The 12,081-nt window shown below is 46.8% G+C and overlaps 1 protein-coding gene across 6 annotated transcripts in view; it reads right to left on the bottom strand.

Annotated features, from left to right (window-relative positions):
• The window catches only part of LOC138250237 (uncharacterized), a 72,938-nt gene that overhangs the window by 32,178 nt on the left and 28,679 nt on the right, over positions 1 to 12,081 (bottom strand). For 4 of the 6 annotated variants that reach the window (XM_069204916.1, XM_069204908.1, XM_069204897.1 and 1 more), the window contains exon 1: positions 11,128 to 11,260. The exons of 1 other annotated variant lie outside the window; for it this stretch is intronic. The gene's annotated coding sequence lies outside the window, so the exon portion shown is untranslated. Of the gene's footprint in view, positions 1 to 11,127; positions 11,261 to 12,081 lie in introns of those variants that run through there. One more of the 6 variants, XM_069204887.1, reaches the window with a different exon arrangement.

The raw sequence follows: 12,081 nt of genomic DNA on the forward strand, positions 1-12,081 counted from the left end.
AAAGCATTTCCAGAGGCTGGGGGAGGCTACTCCTCCCCTGCCTTCACACCATTTTCCAAAGGGAGAGGGTGTCACACCCTCTCTCAGAGGAAGTTCTTTGTTCTGCCATCCTGGGCCAGGCCTGGCTGGACCCCAGGAGGGCATCTGCCTGTCTGAGGGGTTGGCAGCAGCAGCAGCTGCAGTGAAACCCCAGGAAGGGCAGTTTGGCAGTACCAGGGTCTGTGCTACAGACCACTGGGATCATGGGATTGTGCCAACTATGCCAGGATGGCATAGAGGGGGCAATTCCATGATCATAGACATGTTACATGGCCATATTCGGAGTTACCATGGTGAAGCCACATATAGGTAGTGACCTATATGTAGTGCACGCGTGTAATGGTGCCCCCGCACTCACAAAGTTCAGGGAATTGGCTCTGAACAATGTGGGGGCACCTTGGCTAGTGCCAGGGTGCCCTCACACTAAGTAACTTTGCACCTAACCTTTACCAGGTAAAGGTTAGACATATAGGTGACTTATAAGTTACTTAAGTGCAGTGTAAAATGGCTGTGAAATAACGTGGACGTTATTCCACTCAGGCTGCAGTGGCAGGCCTGTGTAAGAATTGTCAGAGCTCCCTATGGGTGGCAAAAGAAATGCTGCAGCCCATAGGGATCTCCTGGAACCCCAATACCCTGGGTACCTCAGTACCATATACTAGGGAATTATAAGGGTGTTCCAGTAAGCCAATGTAAATTGGTAAAAATGGTCACTAGCCTGTCAGTGACAATTTGGAAAGAAATGAGAGAGCATAACCACTGAGGTTCTGATTAGCAGAGCCTCAGTGAGACAGTTAGTCACTACACAGGTAACACATTCAGGCACACTTATGAGCACTGGGGCCCTGGGTTACCAGGGTCCCAGTGACACATACAACTAAAACAACATATATACAGTGAAAAATGGGGGTAACATGCCAGGCAAGATGGTACTTTCCTACACAACCCCCCCCCCAAACGAAGGACAATAAGACTAGCCATGACCTGATGAGTCTTCATTGTCTAAGTGGAAATATCTGGAGAGTCCATCTGCATTGGAGTGGCTACTCCCAGGTCTATGTTCCACTGTATAGTCCATTCCCTGTAGGGATATGGACCACCTCAACAATTTAGGATTTTCACCTTTCATTTGTTTTAGCCAAAGTAGAGGTTTGTGGTCTGTCTGAACAATGAAGTGAGTGCCAAACAGGTATGGCCTCAACTTCTTCAGAGCCCAGACCACAGCAAAGGCCTCCCTCTCAATGGCAGACCAACGCTTTTCTCTAGGGGTCAACCTTCTACTAATAAAAGCAACAGGTTGATCCTGGCCCTCAGAATTAAGTTGTGATAGGACTGCCCCTACTCCTAATTCAGATGCATCAGTTTGGACATAGAATTTTTTAGAGTAACAAGGGCTTTTCAGGACAGGTGCAGAGCACATGGCCTGCTTCAGCTCCTCAAAAGCTTTCTGACAGTTTGCTGTCCATAATACCTTTTTAGGCATTTTCTTGGATGTGAGGTCATTAAGAGGGGCTGCAATGGAGCCATAGTTCTTAATGAACCTCCTGTAATACCCAGTGAGGCCTAGGAAGGCTCTCACCTGAGTCTGAGTGGTAGGGGGAACCCAATCAATAATAGTTTGGATTTTCCCCTGAAGTGGTGCAATCTGTTCCCCACCAACAAGGTGTCCCAGATAAACCACCTTACCCTGCCCTATCTGGCACTTTGAAGCCTTGATAGTGAGGCCTGCCTTTTGCAGGGCCTCCAAAACTTTCCATAGGTGGACCAGGTGATCATCCCAGCTGGAGCTAAAAACAGCTATATCGTCCAAATATGCTGCACTGAAAGCTTCCAGCCCTTGCAGGACTGTGTTCACCAACCTCTGAAAAGTGGCAGGTGCATTTTTCAAACCAAAAGGCATTACAGTAAACTGGTAATGTCCTCCAATGGTAGAAAATGCAGTCTTAGGTTTAGCATCTTCTGATAATTTGATCTGCCAATACCCTGCAGTCAAATCAAAAGTGCTTAGATACTTGGCAGACGCCAGTGTATCTATAAGCTCATCTGCCCTGGGTATAGGGTGAGCATCAGTTTTGGTTACCAAGTTGAGACCTCTATAATCTACACAAAACCGCATTTCTTTCTTTCCATCTTTAGAATTGGGTTTTGGTACCAGTACCACAGGAGAAGCCCATGGACTGTCCGAGTGCTCAACCACTCCTAGTTCCAACATTTTCTGAACTTCTTGCTTTATGCAGTCCCTGACATGGTCAGGCTGCCTATAGATCTTACTTTTGACAGGTAAACTGTCTCCAGTATCTATAGTGTGCTCACACCAAGAAGTGGTGCCTGGCACAGTAGAGAAGAGTTCTGAAAATTGTCCTAGGAGATTTATGCAATTGTCTTTCTGCTCAGCAGTAAGACAATCAGCCAAAACTACACCTTCCACAAGAGCATCTTGATCTGTGGAAGAGAAGAGATCAGGTAGAGGATCACTGTCTTCTTCCTGTCCCTCATCTGTTGCCATGAGCAGGGTGAGATCAGCCCTGTCATAGTAGGGTTTCAGGCGGTTGACATGGAGCACCCTAAGGGGACTCCTGGCAGTGCCTAAGTCAACCAAGTAGGTGACTTCACCCTTCTTTTCAACAATTGTGTGGGGTCCATTCCACTTATCTTGGAGTGCTCTTGGGGCCACAGGCTCCAAGACCCACACTTTCTGCCCTGGTTGGTACTGAACCAAAACAGCCTTCTGATCATGCCATTGCTTCTGGAGCTCTTGGCTGGCCTGAAGGTTTTTACTGGCCTTTTTCATGTACTCAGCCATCCTTGATCTGAGGCCAAGTACATAATCCACAATATCCTGCTTAGGAGCTTTTAAAGGTTGTTCCCAACCCTCCTTTACAAGTGTGAGTGGACCCCTAACAGGGTGTCCAAAAAGAAGTTCAAAGGGGCTGAAGCCCACTCCTTTCTGGGGTACCTCCCTGTAGGCAAAAAGGAGGCATGGTAGAAGGATATCCCATCTCCTGCGGAGTTTTTCAGGGAGACCCATAATCATGCCTTTGAGAGTTTTATTAAATCTCTCCACCAGTCCATTTGTTTGTGGATGATAGGGTGTTGTGAACTTGTACGTTACACCACACTCCTTCCACATGGCCTTTAAGTATGCAGACATGAAATTGCTTCCTCTGTCTGATACTACTTCCTTTGGGAAGCCCACCCTGGAAAATATTCCCAGGAGGGCCTTTGCCACTGCAGGAGCTGTAGTGGTCCTTAAAGGAATTGCTTCAGGATATCTTGTGGCATGGTCCACTACCACCAAGATAAACCTATTGCCTGAAGCAGTAGGAGGGTCAAGGGGGCCAACTATGTCAACCCCTACCCTTTCAAAGGGAACCCCAACCACAGGCAGTGGGATAAGGGGTGCCTTTGGAGTGCCACCTGTCTTGCCACTGGCTTGACAGGTTTCACAGGACTTACAAAATTCCTTTGTGTCCTCAGACATCCTAGGCCAATGAAACAATGGAACCAATCTGTCCCAAGTTTTCATTTGACCCAGGTGCCCAGCTAGGGGAATGTCATGTGCCAGTGTTAGGAGGAACTTTCTGTACTCCTGAGGAATCACTAATCTCCTGGCAGCTCCAGGTTTAGGATCCCTATGCTCAGTGTACAAGAGGTTGTCCTCCCAGTAAACTCTGTGAGAGTCACTGACATCCCCATTAGCCTGTTTGACAGCTTGCTGTCTGAGACCCTCTAATGTGGGACAGGTTTGCTGTGCCACACTCAGCTCCTCTCTGGCAGGCCCCCCTTCACCCAAAAGCTCAGCAGTGTCTGCTTCCAGCTCCTCTGGTGTAGGTTCTGCACAGGGAGGAAATTCTTCTTCCTCAGAAGTAGAATCCACTGTAGAGGGAGGGATAGTAGGAAGTGGTTTGCTTCTACTAGCCCTAGCTTTAGGGAGCACTTGGTCCATTGTTCCAGGATCCAAGCTTCCCTGTCCTTTTTGCTTTTTGGCCTGAGCCCTTGTCAAAGCAAAAATATGCCCTGGGATGCCCAGCATTGCTGCATGGGCCTCCAACTCCACATCTGACCAAGCTGATGTCTCCAAATCATTCCCTAATAGACAGTCTACAGGTAAATCTGAAGCTACCACAACTTTCTTTGGACCAGTTACCCCCCCCCAGTTGAGATTTACAACAGCCATGGGGTGGCTTTGTGTTATGTTGTGAGCATCGGTTACTTGGTACTGGTGTCCAAGTATGTGTTGTTCAGGGTGCACCAGTTTCTCAATCACCATTGTGACACTGGCACCTGTGTCCCTGTAGGCCTGGACCTCAACACCATTTATTAGGGTTAGTTGCTTGTACTTCTCCAAGTTATGGGGGCAAGCAACCAAAGTGGCTAAATCAATAGCCCCTTCAGAGACTAAAGTAGCCTCTGTGGTCTCCCTAATTAGACCAACCCCAACTAAATTACCAAAAGTGAGCCCAGCTACTCCCTTGGATTGGCTATTAGTAGGTTTGCTCCCACCACCACTGCTATTAGTAGGGACACTAGGTGTAGCAGTAGGGGTTGTAGTGGTAGGAGCTGTGGTGCCTTTCTTTGGACAACTGGGATCTGTTGTCCAATGGCCTTTTATTTTACATAAATAGCACCATGGTTTCTTTTCCTTGTTCTGATTAAAGGAGGATTTGGACCCACCACCCCCACCAGAGTGTTTTTGTGGGCCTGATGAAGACTCATTTTTAGATTTGTCCCCACCCTTGTCAGAAGACTTACCATCCTTCTTTTTGTTGCCATCTTTGTCACCCCCTGTATGAACTTTTCTGTTCACTCTTGTTCTGACCCATTTGTCTGCCTTCTTTCCCAATTCTTGGGGAGAGGTCAGATCAGAGTCCACCAAGTACTGGTGCAACAAATCAGACACACAATTATTAACAATATGCTCTCTCAGGATCAAGTTATACAGGCTGTCATAATCAGTAACTTTACTGCCATGTAACCACCCCTCCAAGGCCTTCACTGCCTGGTCAATGAAATCAACCCAGTCTTGTGAAGACTCCTTTTTGGTCTCTCTGAACTTTATCCTGTACTGTTCAGTGGTTAAGCCATAACCATCCAGGAGTGCATTCTTAAGAACTTGGAAATTATTGGCATCATTTTCTTTCACAGTAAGGAGCCTATCCCTACCTTTTCCACTAAATGATAGCCATAGGATAGCAGCCCACTGCCTTTGAGGGACATCCTGTACAACACAGGCCCTCTCAAGTGCAGCAAACCACTTGTTAATGTCATCCCCCTCCTTATAAGGGGGAACTATCTTGTGCAGATTCCTGGAATCATGCTCTTTTGCAGGATGACTATGGGGAATACTGCTGCTGCCACCATGGGTATCTAAACCCAACTTCTGTCTTTCCTTCTCTAATTCAAAAGACTGTCTATCCAAATCCAGCTGTTGCTTTTTAAGCTTCAGTCTGGTTTGTTCCACCCTCAACTTATTTAGTTCCCTCTCTAACATTCTGTCATCAGGGTTGGTGGGAGGGACATTTCTAGAAACAGAGCTATGATGGGAATGAACAGAAGGAGACCTGTCCCTTACAGAAGCCAACTTAACAGCTTGGTTTACAGAAACATTACTACCAGTATGGTGAGAATAAATGCTTTTGCTATGATGTGAGACAACACTATTTCTTTGGTGTGGCTCATCATCATTACCATCTATGCTAGATTGTCTAGTAATGGGCAGGCTAGGAAGTTTCTTTCCTGAATCTTTTCCTGGGGGAGTCCCTGAATCAGATTGGGAACTATTAGGTACTTTTTCAACAGATGGGGCACCTCTGGCCTTATCCTGTTCTCTAAGCATGTTAATTAACAGTTCCAAGGCAGGATTCTTCCCTACACTCAAACCTCTCTCTATACAGAGACTCCTTGCTCTTTTCCAGCTAAGGTTGTCATATGCAAGTTTGGACAGATCAACACTTTGGCCTGTGCTAGACATTTTTTAGAGAGAGTTAAAGTGATAGAGAAAGAGACAAAAGTTTTCAGAACTTTTTGGAAAGACAGAAAAAAAAACTTTTTAAACTTTTAAGAACTTTTTGAAAGTTTAGGAGTACTTTTCAGCACTTAGAAAAGAGTGAAAAGAGGAAATGCAAAACTTTTTGGCTATGTGTATATACACTGACCTTGTTTTGTATATTTTTCTCTTATGAAAAGTACAATGACAAGAGTGGTAAGTAGTCTCAAGCACTTATCCCACCACTGCACAACCAATGTAGGAGGCTGGACTGGCTTGTAGTGAGTACCAAGGGGTACTTGCACCTTGCACCAGGCCCAGCTATCCCTTATTAGTGTATAGGGTGTCTAGCAGCTTAGGCTGATAGATAATGGTAGCTTAGCAGAGCAGCTTAGGCTGAACTAGGAGACGTGTGAAGCTACTACAGTACCACTTAGTGTCATATGCACAATATCATAAGAAAACACAATACACAGTTATACTAAAAATAAAGGTACTTTATTTTTATGACAATATGCCAAAGTATCTTAGTGTGTACCCTCAGTGAGAGGATAGGAAATATACACAAGATATATATACACACTAGCAAAAATATGCAGTATAGTCTTAGAAAACAGTGCAAACAATGTATAGTTACAATAGGATGCAATGGGGAAACATAGGGATAGGGGCAACACAAACCATATACTCTAAAAGTGGAATGCGAACCACGAATGGACCCCAAACCTATGTGACCTTGTAGAGGGTCGCTGGGACTATTAGAAAATAGTGAGAGTTAGAAAAATAACCCTCCCCAAGACCCTGAAAAGTGAGTGCAAAGTGCACTAAAGTTCCCCTAAGGACAAAATAGTCGTGTTAGAGGAATAATGCAGGAAAGACACCAACCAGCAATGCAACAACTGTGGATTTCCAATCTAGGGTACCTGTGGAACAAGGGGACCAAGTCCAAAAGTCACAAGCAAGTCGGAGATGGGCAGATGCCCAGGAAATGCCAGCTGCGGGTGCAAAGAAGCTTCGACTGGACAGAAGAAGCTGAGGTTTCTGCAGGAACGAAAAGGGCTAGAGACTTCCCCTTTGGTGGACGGATTCCTCTCGCCTTGGAGAGTCGTGCAGAAGTGTTTTCCTGCCGGAAGGACGCCAACAAGCCTTGCTACACGCAAATTGTGCGTTTGGCGTTTTTTGACGCTGCTGGGGCCCAGGAGGGACCAGGAGGTCGCAAATTGGACCTGAAGAGAGAGGGAATGTCCAGCAAGACAAAGAGCCCTCACTGAAGCAGGTAGCTCCCGGAGAAGTGCCAGAAACAGGCACTACGAGGATGCGTGAAACGGTGCTCGCCGAAGTTGCACAAAGGAGTCCCACGTCGCCGGAGACCAACTTAGAAAGTCGTGCAATGCAGGTTAGAGTGCCGTGGACCCAGGCTTGGCTGTGCACAAAGGATTTCCGCCGGAAGTGCACAGGGGCCGGAGTAGCTGCAAAGTCGCGGTTCCCAGCAATGCAGCCCAGCGAGGTGAGGCAAGGACTTACCTCCACCAAACTTGGACTGAAGAGTCACTGGACTGTGGGGGTCACTTGGACAGAGTCGCTGGATTCGAGGGACCTCGCTCGTCGTGCTGAGAGGAGACCCAAGGGACCGGTAATGCAGCTTTTTGGTGCCTGCGGTTGAAGGGGAAGATTCCGTCGACCCACGGGAGATTTCTTCGGAGCTTCTGGTGCAGAGAGGAGGCAGGCTACCCCCACAGCATGCACAAGCAGGAAAACAGTCGAGAAGGCGGCAGGATCAGCGTTACAGAGTTGCAGTAGTCGTCTTTGCTACTATGTTGCAGGTTTGCAGGCTTCCAGCGCGGTCAGCAGTCGTTTCCTTATCAGAAGGTGAAGAGAGAGATGCAGAGGAACTCGGCTGAGCTCATGCATTCGTTATCTAAAGTTTCCCCAGAGACAGAGACCCTAAATAGCCAGAAAAGAGGGTTTGGCTACTTAGGAGAGAGGATAGGCTAGCAACACCTGAAGGAGCCTATCACAAGGAGTCTCTGACGTCACCTGGTGGCACTGGCCACTCAGAGCAGTCCAGTGTGCCAGCAGCACCTCTGTTTCCAAGATGGCAGAGGTCTGGAGCACACTGGAGGAGCTCTGGACACCTCCCAGGGGAGGTGCAGGTCAGGGGAGTGGTCACTCCCCTTTCCTTTGTCCAGTATCACGCCAGAGCAGGGGCTAAGGGGTCCCTGAACCGGTGTAGACTGGCTTATGCAGAATTGGGCACCTCTGTGCCCAACAAAGCATTTCCAGAGGCTGGGGGAGGCTACTCCTCCCCTGCCTTCACTCCATTTTCCTAAGGGAGAGGGTGTCACACCCTCTCTCAGAGGAAGTTATTCGTTCTGCCATCCTGGGCCAGGCCTGGCTGGACCCCAGGAGGGCAGCTGCCTGTCTGAGGGGTTGGCAGCAGCTGCAGTGAAACCCCAGGAAGGGCAGTTTGGCAGTACCAGGGTCTGTGCTACAGACCACTGGGATCATGGGATTGTGCCAACTATGCCAGGATGGCATAGAGGGGGCAATTCCATGATCATAGACATGTTACATGGCCATATTCGGAGTTACCATGGTGAAGCTACATATAGGTAGTGACCTATATGTAGTGCACGCGTGTAATGGTGCCCCCGCACTCACAAAGTTCAGGGAATTGGCTCTGAACAATGTGGGGGCACCTTGGCTAGTGCCAGGGTGCCCTCACACTAAGTAACTTTGCACCTAACCTTTACCAGGTAAAGGTTAGACATATAGGTGACTTATAAATTACTTAAGTGCAGTGTAAAATGGCTGTGAAATAACGTGGACGTTATTCCACTCAGGCTGCAGTGGCAGGCCTGTGTAAGAATTGTCAGAGCTCCCTATGGGTGGCAAAAGAAATGCTGCAGCCCATAGGGATCTCCTGGAACCCCAATACCCTGGGTACCTCAGTACCATATACTAGGGAATTATAAGGGTGTTCCAGTAAGCCAATGTAAATTGGTAAAAATGGTCACTAGCCTGTCAGTGACAATTTGGAAAGAAATGAGAGAGCATAACCACTGAGGTTCTGATTAGCAGAGCCTCAGTGAGACAGTTAGTCACTACACAGGTAAGACATTCAGGCACACTTATGAGCACTGGGGCCCTGGGTTACCAGGGTCCCAGTGACACATACAACTAAAACAACATATATACAGTGAAAAATGGGGGTAACATGCCAGGCAAGATGGTACTTTCCTACAATATAGCACTTACTATTCCTGACGAAGCGTTGAATGCATGTTTAAAATAAGGACTTACACATTCACAGTTGTTACAGGGGCCTCGGTACCTCATAGTACTAACAAACACTGCCAAAGCCAATAGGCCTCATCTGCGCAAGCGTTATTGGCTTTGCTAATGTGTTTTAGCCATATTATACATCAGAGTGGCTGCTGTTCAAGGCTAAAAGTTATGGCATTGTGGAGTGGAGTAGAGTAGCATAGGAGCAGTGGCGTAGAGCCCAGTGGTACAGGGTACAGTGCAGTTTTTAGAGTGGCGAGGTTTAGAGTGGCATGGGACAGAGTAGATTGGCATAGAGTGCAGTGGAGTAGAGTGGCATAGAATAGAGTGGCAGAGAGTGCAGTAGTGTAGAGTGGTGCAGTGGCATAGAGTGCAGAGTAGACTCATGTGGCAGAGAGTGCAGTGGAGTAATGCAGTGTAGAGTGGAGTATAGTGCTGTAGAGTGCAGTCGCATATAGTGGAGTGAAGCAGAGAAGAGTAGCAGAGTGTAGTAGTACAGAGTAGATTGGTGTAGAGTACAGTGGCGGAGAGTGAAATGTTGCAGAGTAGAATCAGTGCAGTGATTTAGAGTGGAGTAGAGTGGCACAGAGAGCAGTGGCGTAGAGTACAGCGGTGCAGAGTAAAGGGCAGCGGCATACAGTGCAGTTGTTTAGAGTGCATTGGCATAGAGTACTATGGGGTAGTGTAGCATAGAGTGGAGTGGCATACGATAGAGTGGCAGAGAGTGCAGTAATGCAGAGTGGTGCAGTGTCAGAGTGTAGAGTAGACTCAGGAGATAAATGTAGAGACCAAGGCATACACTCTAATGCTGTGAGACTACAGCCAAGTTGTGGCTAACTCACATCCTGACATTAGGTGTGAGACTGTCAGACACACCATCTACCATGCCTCTTTATATACTTTTTTTTAGATTGAAAGTCCATGGGTGGTTGGGGTAAGCCAGAGGTTTTTGTTTGATCTGTTTAAACTTACATAAAGTTAATTACCTGAATGTTTCACAAACGGTTAGCAAGAGGTTTTAAAATGTTCAGATATATTATCAAAAATGTACTGTTACTTTCTCTTCAAGACAGATTGGGTAGGGGTGATGGCCTTTCCGCAGTACTGAAGGGCATTAATTTACTACTGAACAAGGATGTAATATGACACCTGAATGTAGCATACCATGAGACAATCACAAAAAGAACAGTCAATAAATAATGCTATGTTAAAAAGTAAATAAAATCACTGACAACATAGTGAGGCACAGCCTCCCTTGCGCGTGTCTGTAAAACTGACGTTTGTTATCAAATTTGCGGCCTGAATTGTGAGCATTTGTCCTTAATTTTGACCCTTTGTACGGATGTTTTTTACAGTCCTGTCCAGAATTTGCATCAATGCCAGGTGGTCACCCTAACTGGCTGCCGTTTATTTAACGACACTGCCTGCCGTTTATTTACTGGTTCCAAAATGCGTGCGTAGTCCCTAGCTGCTTTTAACGGCCCAACCAGGTGCCGAGACGCAGTCCGGGACCGGTAAGCAAAAGGCAGGCAGAAACTCAAGACAAACTCACATTAAATAAAACAAGGCAGAATTTGCATCAATGCCAGGTCGTCACCGTAACTGCCTTCCGTTTATTTACTGGCGCTGCCTGCTGTTTATTTACTGGTTCAAAAATGCGTGCGGAGGCCCTAGATGCTTCTAACGGCCCAAGGGGTGCCGCGACGCAGTTCGGAACCGGTAAAAAAAAGGCAGGCAGACACATAACAGACATTCACATTAAAAAAAGCAAGGCCGAAATGATATATATGAAAGATATAATGGCCATGAACCCTTACCTTCCGGAAGAGCACAATCAGTCGTGACGCGAATAAGCTGTGCTAGATAAACACCTGCGACTGCAATCCACGTGTCCGTATGAGCTCTGAGGGGAGCTGCTACAGACTACCGTTAATTTTAGAAAGGCGCATGCGCAAGACAGCAATCCTCGTGACTGTCTGTCCCCTGAGAGTAATTAACTCACCGCAATCCTCGTGACTGTCCCGTGACTGAGGTCAAGTTGAAAAAAAATATTAAAAGACTACCATTAAATTTAAAAACGCGCATGCGCAATACAACGATCCTCGTGACTGTCTGTCCCGTGACTGCAATCCTCGTGACTGGGACGGGGAGCGTCAAGAGGCAGTACACCGTGACTGTGGACAAGTTGTAAATGAAAAGCGCAAGCGTGAGACAAGTTTGTAAATGAAAAGCGCATGCGCTTGAAAGTGCTGTTGACGGGGTGGGCTTTCGGACAATGAAATTGGCAAAATCATGAATGTGCATGTGCACGGCCGTGCGCATGCGCAGAAACCCCAGCCGACCCGAAACAGATGGGGAGCAGCTAAAGACAGAACACCCATACTACACATAAACAATACATATATGCACGACTAAGTTCAGCTGCTAACTGTATATCAACTATATTGATAGGGGAGTCATACTATATGTGAGTTATAGTAGGTATGATGATGTACCTCAACTAACCAGTACATCACACTTATTTTGTGTGTTTCACCTACATACCACAAATGTCCATAATACATATGAAGGTCACTCCTTTACATGAAACAAACATTAATGGGACAGATGTAAGACAATACAAGATCGTATACATGCTCTTAAAAATGGCCATTTCATTTGGGAATCCTAGAGAAAATTTGTTATGGCCCCAAGTAACAGATGGTAGGTAAGTGTACAATAGACCCTGTGCAAGGATAAAAATTAATAGGCACGCCTTCTGAGTTCCAGCA

Source organism: Pleurodeles waltl, chromosome 1_2 (genome assembly GCF_031143425.1).
Source record: "Pleurodeles waltl isolate 20211129_DDA chromosome 1_2, aPleWal1.hap1.20221129, whole genome shotgun sequence".
Taxonomy (NCBI): Eukaryota; Metazoa; Chordata; class Amphibia; order Caudata; family Salamandridae; genus Pleurodeles; species Pleurodeles waltl.